The 19,736-nt window shown below is 44.3% G+C and overlaps 1 protein-coding gene across 2 annotated transcripts in view; it reads left to right on the forward strand.

Annotated features, from left to right (window-relative positions):
• The window catches only part of mgat4c (mgat4 family member C), a 177,484-nt gene that overhangs the window by 63,214 nt on the left and 94,534 nt on the right, over positions 1 to 19,736 (forward strand). For both annotated transcript variants that reach the window (XM_021576735.2, XM_021576736.2), the window contains exon 2: positions 18,682 to 18,746. The gene's annotated coding sequence lies outside the window, so the exon portion shown is untranslated. The remainder of the gene's footprint in view (positions 1 to 18,681; positions 18,747 to 19,736) is intronic.

Consider the following 19,736-nt stretch of genomic DNA (forward strand, 5'->3'; position numbering starts at 1 on the left):
TTCTCCTTCTCAAAATCGCCGGCTCAGTATGAATCCAGTCTTGAAGACATGAGACATGGTAGGCTATTTATTTACTGTACCTCTTCCATTTGAATAAGCTCTTCCCTTCTGTGAAACAAGCAGATGGTGTATTAGCTATAATAAATCTGAGCTGACTTCAGTGGTTTTGAGTTTGAACACTGAATTAATACTGAGTCGACCTGTTCCTGCCTGTGCTGTTTTACACTGAGATTGGGAGATCGGAGGTGTGTAATGTGCAACACAGTGCATTCGCTTGTGAGAGTTGGCCCATGCATACCAAAAAATAACAGATCCCTTTTATAACTTTGGACAGAGTTTCATTGCCCCAGAGAAGTTGTGAATATCGATGCTGAGAACTGAAATTACTGTAATCTCTGACCCCTTTGTTCGCGGCACCAGCATTAAAGTGACTCAGCAGAAGTGGTGTTCCAATGGACACACACACGCACACACACACTCATACAAGCTCAAACCCAAATTGTATGTCTTGCACATCCAGCTACCTGTGTTCAAAACATTCACTGAAAAATATCACTGGGAGGAAAAGAGTCCAAAACTGTATCCCAAAGTCACCTCACTGACCTTTTGAGAATCTCTGAACTTCAACAGTTCAGTATTACTGCTAACTCTAATCATAAAAAACAAGGTTCTCTGTGGTAACTAAGGCAGACCCACATTTGAATAACACCTCCAATAAAACCCCATCTGTTTATTCACATACCCATTCATTCCCCAGATTTAGCAGCACTACATTAAGTAATTCTTCCGATTGTTTACCCATCACCTGGGTTGTTTGGCTGGGTGTTTGGCTGGGGGTTCGGCTGGGGCTTTGGGACAGAGGAGCAGAGCATGTGGTGTGTCTGATGCTACATGTCCTCCACCCACCCTCTCGCTCTCTCTGGAGCCCCAGCGGAAGGTGGCATCTGTTCGTGGCATGCAATGTTTGCTGCGTTGACGCACCTTGATTCCATGGTTAATGATGAAAATTAGGGGAATGAACGAAGATGTGTTTGGTGACTGCTCTGTGGTAGGTGTTGTGTTCAGCAATGTGGTGTTCTAGCTCAGCTGAGTATTGAATGCTTATGTAATGTCAGTGCATTTGAAACAGTAGGTGTGGGTGAGTGCACAGCACAGTGGATGGAGCACAGCTGAGTTCCAGGGGAACTTTGTGGTTAACAGCAGCAGGGGACGACATGGAAATGTGTAGTTACAGTCTTGTCCCATCGCTGCAACTCCAGTATGGACTCGGGAGAGGCGAAGGTCGAGAGCCGTGCGTCCTCCGAAACATGTCCCTGGCAAGCTGTACTGCTTTTTGACACACTGCTCATTTAACCTGGAAGCCAGCCGCATCAATGTATCGTAGGAAACACTGTCCAACTGGTGACCATGTCAGCGTGCATGCGCCCGGCCTGCCACAGGAGTCGCTACAGCGCGATGGGATAAATCCAAAACCTCCCCTAACCCAGACGGCGCTGGGCCAATTGTGCGGTGCCTCATGGGTCTCCCCAGTTATCTACTTCATCTAACATTGGTTATATGTGACAGACTGACTCGATTCGGTCTTATATAGCAATATTTTCAATGGTGTTTTTATATTGGATAAAAGTAGCGACTCAGTGCTAGAAAATGTTATATCGTACACTACAGTTGAGGAACAATGGGAAAGTAATTCTGCTTTGAAAGTTGATAAACTTGTAACTCCACTTTTGAGAAAATGGCACTTTAATGTTTTGTACACCTACTGGAGAGCTTTTCTTTGTCTACACCCATTCAGCATTGTTCACACCCTCTTAAGCCTTAGCCCCACCCATCTCTTTAAGGATTCACAAATAAGGCCATGTGCTAAACAGAGTGAGTACGGTAGTGTACTAAACAACCAAAGATTTCAAGACGAAAGTCTGGTTTATACTAGGTCTATCGACATCTCTGTAGACAGTGACATCATGAACATTCTATTGTCGTCCTACATCAAACTTGTCGTGGTGAAACATTTTTAACACAAAAACTGGTCCAAAACAGCATAACTGGTGTATTTTAACCTGTTGCGACGACCAAACCCGGATCCGGGATTCTATTTATAGACCTAAGCTCATTACCATAACGCAACGTTAACTATTCATGAAAATCGCAAATGAAATGAAATAAATATGCTATCACTCAAGCTTAGCCTTTTGTTAACAACACTGTCATCTCAGATTTTCAAAATATGCTTTTCAACCATAGGAAAACAATCATTTGTGTAACAGTAGCTAGCTAGCGTAGCATTTAGCGTTAGCATTAGCGTTAGCATTTAGCAGGCAACTATCACAAAAACAAGTAAAGCCTTCAAATAAAATAACTTACCTTTGAAGAACTTCTGATGTTTTCAATGAGGAGACTCTCAGTTAGATAGCAGATGCTCAGTTTTTCCAAAAATATTCTTTGTGTATTAGAAATAGCTCCGTTTTGTACATCACATTTGGCTACCAAAAAAAAAAAAAAAAAAAAAAAAAAAAAAAACGAAAATTCAGTCCTCAAAACGCGAACTTTTTTCCAAATTAACTCCATAATATCGACTGAAACATGGCAAACGTGGTTTAGAATCAATCCTCAAGGTGTTTTTCCACATATCTCTTCGATGATATATCCTTCGTGGAAGCATGGTTTCTCCTTGCTCTCAAATGGAAAAATAATTGGACCTGGCTTTGCGCTCCAATTTCGACGCAGGGACACCAGGCGGACACTTGGAAAATGTAGTCTCTTATGGTCAATCTTCCAATGATATGCCTACAAATACGTCACAATGCTGCAAACACGTTGGGGAAACGACAGAAAGTGTAGGCTCATTCCTTGCGCAATCACAGCCATATAAGGAGACAATGGAAAACAGAGCTTCAGAGATTCTGCTCATTTCCTGGTTGACGTATCATCTTGGTTTCGCCTGTAGAATGAGTTCTGGGGCACTTACAGACAATATCTTTGCAGATTCTGAAACTTCAGAGTGTTTTCTTTCCAAAACGGTCAATAATATGCACAGTCGAGCATCTTTTCGTGACAAAATATTGCGCTTAAAACGGGAAGGTTTTTTATCCAAAAATGAAATAGCGCCCCAAGAGATCCAAGAGGTTAACACCAATAACCCATCCTCTTAAAAATGAATATAATATTGTCAATCTAGCAACTAAAAGCAACTTTCTGAACAATGTTGTAGTTAGTTTGTAGCTTGTTAGCTAGCTATAGTGGCTTGCGAAAGTATTCTCCCACCTAGGCTTTTTTCCTATTTTGTTGCCTGACAACCTGGAATTAAAATGTCTTTTTGGGGGGTTTGTATCATTTACACAACATGCCTACCACTTTGAAGATGCAAAATATATATTTTTGTGACACAAAGAAGAAGTAAGACAAAAAAAACAGAAAACTTGAGTGTACATAACTATTCACCCCCAATACTTTGTCGAGCCACATTTTGTCTCTTGGGGATTTGCACATCCAACCACTGGAATTTTTGCCCATTCTTCAAGGCAAAACTGCTCCAGCTTCTTCAAGTTGGATGGGTTCCACTGGTGTACAAAAATCTTTACGTCATACCACAGATTCTCGATTAGATTGAGGTCTGGGCTTTGACTAGGTCATTCCAAGGCATTTAAATGTTTCCCCTTAAACCACTCGAGTGTTGCTTTATCAGTATGCTTAGGGTCATTGTCCTGCTGGAAGGTGAATCTCCTCCCCAGTCTCAAATCTCTGGAAGACTGAAACATAATTCCATCAAGAATTTCCCTGTTTTTAGCGCCATCCATCATTACTTCAATTGTGACCCGTTTCAAAGTCCCTGCCGATGAAAAATATCACCACAGCATGATGCTGCCACCAGCATGCTTCGCTGTGGGGATGTTGTTCCTGGGGTGCAGAGAGGTGTTGGGTTTGCGCAAGACATAGCGTTTTCCTTGATGACCAAAAAGCTAGATTTTACCAGAGTACCTTCTTCCATATGCTTGGGGAGTCTCCCACATGTCTTTTGGCAAACACCATCGTGTTTGCTTATTTCTTTCTTTAAGCAATGGCTTTTTTCTGGACATTCTTCCATAAAGCACAGCTCTGTGGAGTGTACGGCTTAAAGTGGTCCTATGGACAGATACTCCAATCTCCGCTGTGGAGCTCTACAGCTCCTTCAGGGTTATCTTTGGTCCTTTGTTTGCCTCTCTGATTAAAGCCCTCCTTGCCTGGTCCGTGAGTTTGGTGGGTGGCCCTCTCTTTGCAGGTTTATTGTGGTGCCATATTCTTTCCATTTTTTAAAGATGGATTTAATGGTGCTCCGTGGGATATTCAAAGTGTCTGATATTTTTGTATAACCCAACCTTGATCTGCACTTTTCCACAACTTTGTCCCTGACCTGTTTTGAGAGCTCCTTGGTCTTCATGGTGCCCCTTGCTTAGTAGTGTTGAGATCATGTGACAGATCATGTGACCCTTAGATTGCACACAGGTGGACTAAATTTAACTAATTATGTGACTTCTGAAGGTAATTTGTTGGACCAGAAAACAATCTCACACAAAGACATGAGAGGGAACAGAGGTATAAATAAATGTAGTGTGACTGAGTAATGAAAACCAGGTGTGCAGGGAACAAGACAAAACAAATGGATAAAAGAAAAATGGAGCGACGATGGCTAGAAAGCCGGTGACGTCGACCGCCGAACGCCGCTCGAACAAGGAGGGCCCCCCCCTCCCCCCCTGACGTGCGGCTCCAGCGGGAAGCCGACACCGCCCTCGGGGACCCGGTGCCGCCTCACTGCGGCGACGAACCGCGCTGGTCTTTTGGCGCAGCTCGGCCAGCTGGAGGTGACCATGGGCGGCTTCGCATGTCTCCTCCGCACACCTTATCCATTCGTCCACCACAGGAACCTCGGTCTGACTCTGATGCCACGGTGCCAGAACCGGCTGGTACCCCAATACACACTGAAAGGGGGAGAGGTTAGTGGAGGAGTGGCGGGGTGAGTTCTGTGCCATCTCTTGATTTGTGTGCCCAGGGCACGAACGCCACCCACTCCCCCTGCCCATTACTCTCGGGGTGGAAACTGATCGAGACCCCCAGACATTCAATGAACGCCCTCCAGACTGTCGAAGTAAACTGTGGACCTCTATCAGACACTATATCCTCAGGCACCCCGTAGTGCCGGAAGACGTGTGTAAACAGGGCCTCTGCAGTTTGTAGGGCCGTAGGGAGACCGGGCAGAGGGAGGAGACGACAGGACTTAGAGAAATTATCCACAATGACCAGGACCGTGGTGTTGCCCTGTGAGAGAGGAAGATCTGTCAGGAAATCTACCGACATGTGTAACCAAGGCCATTGTGGAACGGGTATGGGATGTAGCTTACCTCTGGGCAGGTGTCTAGGAGCCTTACACCGGGTGCACACAGAGCAGGAGGAAACATAAACCCGTACGTCCTTAGCCAAGATGGGCCACCAGTACTTTCCAGTCAGACAGCGCACTCTCCGACCGATCCCGGATGACCAGAGGAGGGTGATGTGTGGGCCCAATAGATCAACTGGTCACGGACAGCAGACGGAACATACCGACACCCGACTGGGGTGGAGCGGGCTCTGTACATAACGCCTGCTCAATGTCCGCATCCAGCTTCCACACGACCGGCGCTACCAGGCACGAGAATGGGAGTCTGATCCATGGGAACCTGATCTGTAGGACAGGGTAAACACAAAACGGGTAAAGAACATGGCCAACCTTGCCTGACGAGGAATTAGTCTACTAGCTGCCCGGATGTACTCCAGGTTTTGGTGGTCAGTGCAGATGAGGAAAGGGTGTTTAGCCCCCTCAAGCCAATGTCTCCACGCCTTCAAAGCCTTAACCACAGCCAACAGCTCCCGGTCCCCCACATCATAGTTACGCTCTGCCGGGCTGAGCTTCTTCGAGAAGAAAGCACAGGGGCGGAGCTTCGGTGGCGTGCCCAAGCGCTGAGAGAGCACGCCTTCTATCCCAGCTTACCCCAAAAGCCCTGTCCACCTCAACCGACCACTGCAGACGCACAGGGCCCCCCTTCAGTAGTGAGGTAATGGGAGCAGCCACCTGGCCAAAACCCAGGATAAATCTCTGGTAGTAATTGGCAAACCCTAAAAATCGCTGCACCTCCTTTACCGTGGTGGGAGTCGGCCAATTACGCACGGCTGCAATGCGGTCACTTTCCATCTCCACCCCAGATGTGGACATGCGATACCCCAGGAAGGAGACAGACTGCTGAAAGAACAGGCATTTCTCAGCCTTGACGTACAGGTCAGACTCCAACAGTCGTCCAAGTACCCTGCGCACCAAGGACATATGCTCGGCGCGTGTAGTGGAGTACATCAGAATGTCATCATTATACACCACTACACCCTGCCCGTGCAGGTCCCTGAAAATCTGATGGAGCATTCACCAACCCGTAAAGCATGACGAGTTACTCACAATGCCCTGAGATTGAACTAAACGTATCCCTCCCGGATACACACCAGGTTGTACGCACTCCTGAGATCCAGTTTAGTGCATTGACTCAAATGCTGTGGCGATAAGAGGTAACCTCACTGTGATTTGATTGAGACCTCTACAGTCAATGCACGGGCGCAGACCTCCATCCTTCTTCTTTACAAGCTAAGCATCAGTATAGAGACAAAGTAGAGTGGCAATTCAACGGTTCAGACACAAGAGGTATGTGGCAGGGTCTACAGTCAATCACGGATTACAAAAAGAAAACCAGCCCGGTCACAGACCAGGATGTCTTGCTCCCAGGCAGACTAAATAACTTTTTTGCCCGCTTTGAGGACAATACAGTGCCACTGACACGGCCGCAACTAAAACATGCAGGCTCTCCTTCACTGCAGCCGACGTGAGTAAAACATTTAAATGTGTTAACCCTCGCAAGGCTGCAGGCCCAGACGGCATTGTTACGGTTTTCTTCGGGTGAAGTAGAGTCGGACCAAAATGCAGCGTGGTATTCTTGAAATATGTTTAATGAAGACGAAAAAACGAACAATACAAAAACAACAAACGGAACGTGAAAACCTATACAGCCTATCTGGTGCAAACTAACACAGAGACAGGAACAATCACCCACGAAACACTCAAAGAATATGGCTGCCTAAATATGGTTCCCAATCAGAGACAACGATAAACACCTGCCTCTGATTGAGAACCACTCCAGACAGCCATAGACTTTGCTAGAGAACCCACAAGACAAAACACACCACATAAATAAACCCATGTCACACCCTGGCCTGACCAAAATAATAAAGAAAACACAAAATATAAAGACCAGGGCGTGATAGGCATAGGCATTCCCAGCCGCGCCTTCAGAGCATGCGCAGACCAGCTGGCTGGTGTGTTTACGGACATATTCAATCAATCCTCATCCCAGTCTGCTGTTCCCACATGCTTCAAGAGGGCCACAATTGTTCCTGTTCCCAAGAAAGCTAAGGTAACTGAGCTAAACGACTACCGCCCCGTAGCACTCACTTCCGTCATCATGAAGTGTTTTGAGAGACTAGTCAAGGACCATATCACATCCACCCTACCTGACACCCTAGACCCACTCTAATTTGCTTACCGCCCAAATAGGTCCACAGATGATGCAATCTCAACCACACTGCACACTGCCCTAACCCATCTGGACAAGAGGAATACCTATGTGAGAATGCTGTTCATCGACTACAGTTCAGCATTTAACACCATAGTACCCTCCAAACTCGCCATTAAGCTCAAGACCCTGGGTCTCGACCCCGCCCTGTGCAACTGGGTACTGGACTTCCTGACGGGCCGCCCCCAGGTTGTGATGGTAGGTAACAACATATCCACCCCGCTGATCCTCAACACTGGGGCCCCACAAGGGTGCGTTCTGAGCCCTCTCCTGTACTCCCTGTTCACCCACGACTGCGTGGCCATGCACGCCTCCAACTCAATCATCAAGTTTGCGGACGACACTACAGTGGTAGGCTTGATTACCAACAATGACGAGACTGCCTACAGGGAGGAGGTGAGGGCCCTCGGAGTGTGGTGTCAGGAAAATAACCTCACACTCAACGTCAACAAAACTAAGGAGATGATTGTGGACTTCAGGAAACAGCAGAGGGAGCACCCCCCTATCCACATCGATGGGACAGTAGTGGAGAGGGTAGTAAGTTTTAAGTTCCTCAGCGTACATATCACAGACAAACTTAATTGGTCCACCCACACAGACAGCATCGTGAAGAAGGTGCAGCAGCGCCTCTTCAACCTCAAGGCTGAAGAAATTTGGCTTGTCACCAAAAGCACTCACAAACTTCTACAGATGCACAATCGAGAGCATCCTGTCGGGCTGTATCACCGCCTGGTACGGCAACTGCTCCGCCCTCAACCGTAAGGCTCTCCAGAGGGTAGTGAGGTCTGCACAACGCATCACCGGGGGCAAAGTACCTGCCCTCCAGGACACCTACACCACCTGATGTCACAGGAAGGCCATAAAGATCATCAAGGACAACAGCCAATCGAGCCATTGCCTGTTCACCCCGCTATCATCAAGAAGGCGAGGTCAGTAGAGGTGCATCAAAGCAGGGACCGGAGAGACTGAAAAATAGCTTCTATCTCAAGGCCATCAGACTGTTAAACAGCCACCACTAACATTGAGTGGCTGCTGCCAACACACTGACTCAACTCCAGCCACTTTAATAATGGGAATTGATGGAAATTGATGTAAAATATATCACTAGCCACTTTAAACAATGCTACTTAATATAATGTTTACATACCCTACATTATTCATCTCATATGTATATGTATATACTGTACTCTATATCATCTACTGCATCTTTATGTAATACATGTATGACTAGGCACTTTGAACTATGCCACTTTGTTTACATACCCTACATTACTCATCTCATATCTATATACTGTACTCGATACCATCTAATGCATCTTGCCTATGCCGTTCTGTACCATCACTCATTCATATCTTTATGTACATATTCTTTATCCCTTTACACTTGTGTGTATAAGGTAGTAGTTTTGGAATTGTTAGGTTAGATTACTCGTTGGTTATTACTGCATTGTCGGAACTAGAAGCACAAGCATTTCGCTACACTCGTATTAACATCTGCTAACCATTACCAATACATTTTATTTTATTTGATTTAATTTACAAAAAATAAACTTTAGGAGGAGGGTGAAGTGGAGGGCCGAATGTACCCCTGACGCAGGGATTCGGCGACATATGTCTCCATAGCCGCCGTCTCCACTTGCGACAGGGGATACACGTGATGGGACGGCAGCACAGTGCCAGGGGTTCCTCTTACAACTTGACCTATACCTGGCCACCGTTCACCCAGCTCCAACTGGAAGGGAGAGAGTGTCCGCCCTCATCTCATGCCTCTCGGGGAGAGCTCTGGAGTGGGCAAACGCTGTATGGGGAGAAGGAGACGCGGCATTGGACAACTTCGAGGAGAGGACGAGGATCACACACGAGTTTGCACTGGAATAATAACGTGATACATGTGACGGTAGCTAGGGAGCCAGTCAGATAACGTTAGCTAACTAGCTTACAGTACACCTTCGCTTAAGACATGTAGGTGAACAATGAACCTAGCTTGGTTAACAACGTGTATGCTAGCTAGCTAACTACACTTCAGCTTGAAATGAAACCACTTCCTGTCAAAATTAGAAATGTGTAATATCTGAAAATGTAGTTAGCTAGACTATCTTACCTGTATACATCCTCATGCATGATGGACGCGTCTTCCTGCCATGCCATGGTTGCCCTTAGTTTGAAGATGTATTCCGGAGACAGGTGTTTTCTCCATCTCTTTAGCTATCATATTTTGATTCCACTGATTTCAAAACTCAAACTCCAGAAAGTTAAGAGCAACACTTATGCAGCTCCACTACATGATACATAAAAAAATCAGCGTTCGACAGGATTACCAACACAGACTGACCAGCTCATATAGACAGAAGCCTTCTATATGGCAGACCAATCCGAACTCCTCTCTTGGCATGTCCAGCTCACTCATTATCTCAGCCAATCATGGCTAGTGGGAAGGTTGCTGACTTTTTATGTGGCTTAACCAACAAGGCTCGTAATTGAAATGTTAAATTTGTTTTTACATATGGCATACACGTTTGTTATTAAGGCACATGAAAGTTCACAGGCATTTCTGTCAAAAACGCATTTTGATAAACCACCGCAAAAAAGTCTCTCCTGTGAAGTCGTGACTTGCAATATTCGCCTAGTTTCACATATGTACTATTGTTATTATTACTACTGAAATTAACTGTATTTCATTAACCTAATTGCATTAAACTGTATTCACTGGAATGCTGTACCACTATCCTGCTTTGGCAATATCTACAAATTGTATTTCATGCCAATAACGCAATCTGAATTTGAATTTGATGTTAACAAGCCAAAGAGACTACCTCCAGAGAGGTAGACAGAGAGAGGGACAGATAAAGCGACAAAGGAAAAGAGAGTGAGGAAGCAGTAGATCATTTGGAGAAATGAATGAATAAGTTGGAGGCGATGTCGACGCTGGTGATCCTCACAGCACTGAGACATTATTGATTTCTAAAGAGAAAATGCATTCTTTATCCACCCAGAGAGCTTCTCTCTCTCTCTCTCTCTCCCTCTCTTTCCCTCTCTCTAAGGAAGTTAGCTAGAGGTAAAACCTGAACTGCAACAAAGGCCTAGTTGCTTTGTCTAGCCCAGCCTAGCCCAGCCCAGTAGCAGCGCCGGTGGTCTAGCGGGGGCTGGTGAACAACACTGGTTGGGGAACCAAAGGCATGTCTCCACCATCTGCTCCTTTTAACAGAATGCTGTGAATCAGCTCTTTAATTTCTGAAGGAGGGAAGTGCAGCGCATCCCCAAAGCTCTTTATCTGCAGGGATGGAAACAGCAGAGAATCAAAACGGAGATGGAAATTTCCATAGATAACCAAAGAAATGAAGCAGTGCTCACTGTTAGTGCTCACGACAAGGCTATGTGGTAAACAGGATAAACCTAACTTTCTGGAACTGAACTTATCAGGTTATTTTACATTCTAATGGCCTGGGTGGAATTTCTCGCATGGGTTGGCAAGGTTTTATCAAACTGATTTTTTTGCACCATCTGAAAATGTTTACCTGGAATATTGAATGCAGTAATGTAATCTGTGTGTGTGTGTGTGAGTGTCAGGTGTGTGTGTGGCTCTGTGTGTGCGTTAAGGTGAAGCTACCATCCTGGGAGAGTGTGTGTGAGTGTGTGTCGCCTGCCTCGGTGCTGAGTGATAGCGCTGCAAACTTATCAGCTCTTTTCATTTCTGGGTTGACACTGTCAGTGAAGGATTTGGAGGTGAGGTGAGTAGCTGTGGATTAAAGATCATATCAAAGCCAGGAAGGGGGAAGATAGGGGGTGAAGCTGCAGTTCCTGGAGATGGGGAGAGAGAGAGCACCAAGTTTCCTAGTTGATCAGAGTTGCAGGGTGGCAGAGACTGTGATGAAGATTGTTGCAAAGTGTGTGGTACGTGCATCAGAGAAATATAATGTATGGCTTTTACATTCAAGGACATCGAGAAACACTACTTTACTTAACTGAGGAAAGTTGCTGTTGTTGGAGGGTGTATAGCAACAACCAACAAAACAATAACAACTCGACTTCTAAAGATATTGTGAGGGAGTTTTGTGAAGGAGTGCATCTTTGGTGCGACAGAAGAAATCCATTTTAATGTTTGAGCTTTACAGGGTTTAGAGAATGAAGAAATGTGTTCCCCTTGGATAGCCATATCCAAGAATCGCTTAGCAATGAGACGATTAAGTGCACACATTAATCCAGGAGTCAGAGCAATCTTGTAATCCACTCAGTATGCTAATTGCCTTTTCTTTTCCAGCAAAGGAGTTTACAGGCCATTAAATGGCACTGAGCAGTTGACAAAGGATAGCCAACATGTTTCTCCACCCACTCTCTCTCTCTATTTCTCTATTGCTCTATTTGTCGTTTTCTCTCGCTCTCTTCCTCTTGGTCGTTCTCTCTCTTCTCTCTCTCTTGTTCTCTATTTTTCTAACTCTCTCTCCTTGTTCTCTCTCTCCTCATTCTCTCTCTTTCTCTCTTTCACACTCCTGCTCTATTTCTTACTTGGATGGGAGCTGTTGTACACCCACACTTCAATTCCCTCAATCTTCTAGGAAGAATACAGAATTGGTATTAGGTATCCCATGTCCTGATCAAATAGCGTGGTTTGAGCTTCAAGGACTTGGGAGAGGTTTCTGCGGAGTGTGGACAGTGTTTCCCACAGCTCTGAGGTTGTAACCAGGGATGTTTCTGCTATTGAAATCCTTGGGAGGTGCCAGGTTTCCTCCAGACGTGACGCTTGGCATTCAGGCCAAAGAGTTCAATCTTGGTTTCATAAGACCAGAGTATCTTGTTTCTCATGGTCTGAGAGCCCTTTAGGTGACTATTGGCAAACTCCAAGGCTGAAATATGCCTATTACTGAGAAGTGGCTTCCGTCTGGACACTCTACCATATAGGCCTGATTGGTGGAGTGCTGCAGAGATGATTGTCCTTCTGGATGGTCCTCCCATCTCCACAGAGGAACTCTGGAGCTCTGTCAGGTCACCTCCCTGACCACGGACCTTCTCCCCCGATTGCTTAGACAGCCAGCTCTAGGAAGAGTCTTGGTGCCACAACTTTGGAAGTATGCTTGGGGTCATTATCCATTTGGAAGACCCATTTGCGACCAAGCTTTAACTTCCTGACTGATCTTGAGCTGTTGCTTCAATATATCCACGTAACTTTCCTGCCTCATCATGCCATCTATTTTGTGAAGTGCACCAGTCCCTCCTTCAGCAAAGCACCCCACAACATGATGCTGCCACCCTGTCAAAGGAATTTAATAATTCCTATATGTGTTCATTGACCAATTCAATTAAAATCACTCTGTCTGTTTCTAAGAATTTGTAAGATCCTTATTTGCATAAAATAGACAGAGACCAGTCTCAAAATTAGCCAATAGCATTTATTCTCGAGAGCGCGCTGCTCATAGAACCCTGTACAACAGCTTATATATCAAATATGACGTCATAGGTTATAAAATGTATCGCCTCCTCTCGACCAGGAAAAAGCAGGTTCAAAAGTTCATGCCAACTCACTAGCGCACATACATGACCCACAATATATCTGGATTAACTCCTGAAGTCTCACCATAATTTATTACCACTTTAGCAGACAGTTCCAGATACGGAAAACCTGGAGGGGCTCTCGCTGTCTTATTTGATCGCCACAGAGTTCTAGTTGAGTCGGTTCAAACATAGGTTAATGATCCTCTTTGCTTACTTAAGACACACACACACATTCCTTCCTACACAATGGTTATCATTTCCAATTACCCCTTATCCATGCTACATAACCTCTTTCTTAGGAACTAACATTATTAATCAGATATTGTAAAACAGGGTAGAGTTCAATTAGTTACAGTTCTATTTAAATGTAGATATTGCTTCACGGTTGGGTTGGTGTTCTTCGGCTTGCAAGCCTCCCCCTTTTTCCTCTAAACATAATGATGGTCATTGTGGCCAAACAGTTCTATTTTTGTTTCTTCAGACCAGAGGACATTTCTCCAAAAAGTATGATTTTTGTCCCCATGTGCAGTTGCAAACCGTAGTCTGGCTTTTTTATGGCGGTTTTGAAGCGAACCAAACTTGTGGAGGTCGACAATCTGAGGTCTTGGCTGATTTATTTTTATTTTCCCATGATGTCACGCAAAGAAGCACTGAGTTTGAAGGTAGGCCTTGAAATACATCCACAAGTACACCTCCAATTGACTCAAATTATGTTAATTAGCCTATCAGAAGCTCCTAAAGCCATGACATCATTTTCTGGAATTTTCTAAGCTTTTTGAAATCTTAGTGTATGTCAGCTTAGTGTATGTAAACTTCTGACCCAATGGAATTATGATACAGTGCATTATAAGTTAAATAATATGTCTGTAAACAATTGTTGGAAAAATGACTTGTGTCATGCACAAAGTAGATGTCCTAACCGAATTGCCAAAACTATAGTTTGTTAACAAGAAATTTGTGGAGTAGTTGAAAAACTAATTTTAATGATTCCAACCTAAGTATATGTAAACTTCCGACTTCAACTGTATTCTGAACTAAAATATAAACGCAACATGTAAAGTGTTGGTCCCATGTTTCATGTTTCATGAGCAGAAATAAAAGATTGTAGAACGTTTCCATACACACAAAAAGCTTATTTCTCTCAAATGTTTTGCTCCAATTTGTTTATGTCCCTTATAGTCAACATTTCTTCTTTTCCAAGATAATCCATCCACCTGACAGGTGTTGCATAACAATAAGCTGATTAAACAGCATTATCATTACAGAGGCGCACCTTGTGCTGGGGACAATGAAAGGCCACTCTAAAATTTGCAGTTTGTCACACAACACAATGCCACAGATGTCTCAAGATTTTAGGGAGCGTACTATTGGCAAGTTGACTGCATGAATTTCCACTAGAGCTGTTGACAGAGAAATTAATGTTCATTTCTCTACCATAAGCCGCCTCCAATGTCGTTTTAGAGAATTTGTTAGTACGTCCAACTGACCTCACAACCGCAGACCATGTGTACTGCTTCGTGTGGGCGAGCGGTTAGATGATGCCAATGTTGTGAACAGAGTGCCCCGTGATGGGGTTATGTTATGGGTAGGCATAAGCTACGGACAAGAAACACATTGCATTTTATCGATGGCAAATTGAATGCGCAGAGATACCGTGACGAGATCCTGAGGCCCATTGTCGTGCCATTCATCCGTTGCCATCACCTCTTGTTTCATCATGATGCACAGCCCGTGTCGCAAGGATCTGTACCCAATTCCTGGAAGCTGAAAACGTCCCAGTACTTCCATGTCCTGCATACACAACAGCGCCCTGTGCTCTTCACAGATGAAAGCAGGTTCACACTAAGCACACGTGACAGTCTGGAGACGCCGTGGAGAACGTTCTGCTGCCTACAACATCCTCCAGCATGACCGGTTTGGCGGTGGGTCAGTCATGGTGTGGGGTGGCATTTCTTTGGGGGGCCGCACAGCCCTCCATGTGCTCGCCAGAGGTAGCCTGGCTGCCATTAGGTACCGAGATGAGATCCTCAGACCCCTTGTGATATGCTGGTGCAGTTGGCCCTGGGTTCCTCCTAATGCAAGACCTCATGTGGCTGAAGTGTGTCAGCAGTTCCTGCAAGAGGAAGGCATTGATGCTATGGACTGGCCCGCCCGTTCCCCAGACTTGAATCCAATTGAGCACATCTGGGACATCGTGTCTCGCTCCATCCACCAACGCCACGTTGCACCACAGACTGTCCAGGAGTTGGCGGATGCTTTAGTCCAGGTCTGGGAGGAGATCCCTCAGGAGACCATCCGCCACCTCATCAGGAGCATGCCCAGGCGTTGTAGGGAGGTCATACAGGCACGTGGAGGCCACACACACTACTGAGCCTCATTTTGACTTGTTTTAAGGACATTACATCAAAGTTGGATCAGCCTGTAGTGTGGTTTTCCACTTTAATTTTGAGTGTGACTCCAAATCCAGACCTCCATGTGTTGATAAATTTGATTTCCATTGATCATTTTTGTGTGATTTTGTTGTCAGCACATTCAACTATGTAAAGAAAAAAGTATTTAATAAGAATATTTAATTCATTCAGATCTAGGATGTGTTATTTTAGTGTTCCCTTTATTTTTTTGAGCAGTGTATTTTTGGGATGGTAAAATGTTTTCAGTGTAAACTTAAATGCCTTAAAGCAAATACAAGGTATGTAGGAAAGGTAATGGACCTATATATTTTATAATAATATAATATTTGAAAACTAACAATCACTGTAATAAAGCTAGACAGTCAGGGAGAATAAAAAATAAAAAATTCCGAACCAATGGATTTAGCAGAATAGATGTATTATGTTTGAACAAAAGAACACAGCATTAACCATGTCAAAATGCATAGAATTCCAAGAAATGTGCTTAAAAACTGCAACATTTGATTTCAGCTGCAAGGCAAATTAAAAAATGTAGCTACACTGCCAAGATGGGGGCCTCTAAAATTTGATAAAAAATTCAGCCACGGTCTGACTGCTTCCACGCCCCATGCCACAGCCACCTCCTAGACCCTTTTTGGTCCAGAGAACCCATGGTAACTTTGGTGTGTATCTGACCGCAGTACAATACATGAAAGAGAAAGAGAGCTAATGTCTCCTACTATCCCACTCGTTCTCTTTCTCCCATTGTCCCACTATAACTCTCTCTCTCAGCACTCTGTCCTACTCTTTTTCTTCTTCTCTCTCCATACACTGGAGGTTTACTAAGGTAAAGTGCACCATTCACACTGCACCTCCGCCTGCCTACTACTATGTGGTCTTCAAGTGGCCTCCCTCGGCAGCATTGAGTCGACATGATGGATGTTGTTTCAAACCAGGTTTCTCGCTACACTGAAAAAACAGACGTGTCAAAACAAGCTGGCTGGCATTGTATGCAGATAACGATAGTCACAGATTATGATACGATTTGTGCTTTTTGTTCATTTGTGGTGCCAACTGCCAGGGAATGTGACGAATGACTTGAAGTGACAATGCCGGCATGAAGCCTAAACTGCAAATGTGCTCGGTAATGACCAGAGTGTGTTTTGGAGATGCCACTAATGAGTGTGGCCATTAGGCACAAATTACGTTATAAAACCTGAGGAGTTAGGGCTGTTAGGGATGCTAGGGCTGAGTTATGGCTGTTAGGGCTGAGTTAGGGCTGTTAGGGCTATTAGGGCTGTTAGGGCTGAGTTAGGGCTGTTAGGGCTGAGTTAGGACTGTTAGGGCTGAGTTAGGGCTGTTAGGGCTGAGTTAGGGCTGAGTTAGGGCTGTTAGGGCTGAGTTAGGGCTGAGTTAGGGCTGTTAGGGCTGAGTTAGGGCTGAGTTAGGGCTGAATTAGGGCTGAGTTAGGGCTGTTAGGGCTGAGTTAGGGCTGAGTTAGGGCTGTGCTGGCTAGGAGAAATGGCTGCCTGGGAGTTACACCTCTCCATTGATTTATTGGATGACCTCCATGATCAGAAACTGGTTGTCTCTCATATTCATCAGAAACAAACCGTTTCAATACAGGCCTTTAAAGAGAGAGATAAGAGATACTGAAGCTAGCAGCAGCCAATGTTTGTATTTGTTGGGTTCTCCTGTGCAGGGAGCTTACTTCCTTTTGTGATCTCTGTACTGTAATCTAAGCTTTGTCATACATCACATGATAACCTCAGGGTATCTTTTAGCATCTGGAGAGGTGGTGCTAGGTCACTATGTGATGCTCTCTGGCTCCAGGAAGGGAAGGCAGGTCCACGGTGTGTGTGGGTGGGGGTTGGGAGGAAGGAAGGTGGGGCAGTTGGAGGTTGTGTGTGGGTGGTTGAAAACCCAACGTCTCTGCGACTGCTCACTGAATGGAAATCAGGATAGACTCGAAGATGGGGGAGGGATGAGAGTAAAATTTATGAACACGGGCTAAACCGAAATGGATAGTTAAAGGTATGTTCTATTTTTCAGTGGTCCTGAATATTGAAAGGGGGAAAGATATCTCTTAACCATCAGACATATCAGAATAATTGAATCCACTCAAAAGGAAAATGTGAAGTAATTTGGTTTTGTTACCATGAATGATCTTGGTCTAGGGATGCACTTACAGTTGTATTTTACAAAGATGATTCCAATTTTCTTAAGTAATCCCAGCAAACCAACGTTCTGTGAATGTTTCTAGTTCATTAAGGTTGCCCAAAAAGTCCTAATAACACAAACACTGTCAATTTGTACTGATGATTGTACAATGATTGTATAAAACCTTCACTATGTTGCAAGAACATTCCCAGAACACATTTTGCTATTACATTACCTGGAAACCTATTAAGATCCTCAGGGGAATGTTCTGTGGTGGTTGTTATAGATGTAGTGCACAACATTTTTGTGAATGTTAGGATAACATTCCAAGGATATTTAATTTTACCCCCCCCCCCCAAAAAAAAAATATATATATATATATATATATGTCTTTAGGATGTTATCATCTTAATGTTAGATAAAACCCTAACTAGAACTTCATGTGAATGTTAGCTAATGTCCTGCGAATGTTCCTGGTATTCTGCGGTTATACTCAACTCGTTTTTCCTGTGTTATTACTGTATGGTTGCATACCAGCTAAAACACCATTTTAAAAGGTTGGACAGAGCTTATAAATGTGTTCTTAACTGATTTGCCTGGTTAAATAAAGGTTTAATAACAAAATAAAAAAGTTTTAAAACAAGGCTGAAAGACCAACCGAAGGGAAGATCAAACAACTTTGAAAATGAGGTCATTTCCACACATCCTTTGATCTGTCCATTTGTCATGTAGGAGACGAATGGCGTACAGAGGGATCTATCATAGCGACCAGCTTTAAGCCCCCAAAATTACAAACAAACTAAAGGCGAAGGATCGATAGAGAGTGTCTCACGGAATGATGAACTGGCACTTCGGGGTAGGGGAAAATCAATGTCTCTCACTCTCTTTCTTCTCTCTCTCTTTCGCCCTCTCTCTCTTTCGCACCACCACACACTAGTGTTTTACTGTGTGTTTACTGAGTCTGTGTGGGTTTTCTTACCACAGTGATTTAACATCCAAATGTTTATTTTTCCCTCTTCCAGCATCGACACTTTGACCTGTGAGAGAGAGGAGAGTCCTATAATGGCCCATAGGATAAGCAGTAAAAGTAAGTACATCAGGATGGATTTACTATCTTTGTGACCCACTCCCTGGTCTCCATACTGTGGTTCATTAATAGTGGGTTTTAAAATATATACTGTATGTTGATCAATACTGCATTACAATTAGGGCTGTGATGGTCATGGAATTCTGGATGACGGTTGTTGGTCAGCCAAATTACTGTGGTCACCGTTATAATAATTTGTATAGCTCCTGACTTCATGTGCTGCTGCAGAAAGGAGGCATTACCTAGGCAACCAAAGACTCATTTGCTACAACACCTTGCTTGTTTCAGCAAAGAGAAACAAAGTTTCATCATGTTGTAAAGAGTCCATGTAACCGTGGAAATGGACTCAACCACAATAATGCCTGGCCGTCCCTTCTTCACTCAGCTATTCGTCCAGTTTGCGGTTTCTTTTATTTTCATTACAGTCTTCATCCATAATGGTCAGTTACACGATTATACGGTAATTCTTCCAGCCTTAATTACAATCTTTAAATCTCCGCATTTAACATACAAAATTAAACTAAAAGGGAAACAGGGAATGCTGTGTATTGTACGAAATTGGCTGACTGTAAGACGGGGACGTATACAGTATTATCTTGTAGGATTTCCCTGGCTACTATAACTACATTATGATCTGTCATGTGGTAGAGGAAAGACCTAGTAGCTCTGTGAATATCTGTTTCCTGTGAGAGATGTGGCTGTATGTAAAGGGGGCGGTACTTTACCATCTTGATAACTGTCAGGAGACACATTATACAAAAAAAGCTCTGCTCAAGTGTGTGTGTGTGTGTTTTTTGTGTGTGTGTGTGTGTGTGTGCTATTCTAAATGTTTGGAATATTGCTGCATCCTTGGTGTGTGTTTGCCTGTGCGTGTGTGTGTGTGTGCTCCCTACTCAATGTACTCGTGTGATATTTGTGTGTGCCGTGTGTGTGTGCACCTATAGTATGTGTGTGCGTGCATGCATGCTTATGTGTGTTTGTTTGCTGAAT

The sequence above is a fragment of the Oncorhynchus mykiss genome, chromosome 2, assembly GCF_013265735.2.
Source record: "Oncorhynchus mykiss isolate Arlee chromosome 2, USDA_OmykA_1.1, whole genome shotgun sequence".
In the NCBI taxonomy this organism is placed as follows: Eukaryota; Metazoa; Chordata; class Actinopteri; order Salmoniformes; family Salmonidae; genus Oncorhynchus; species Oncorhynchus mykiss.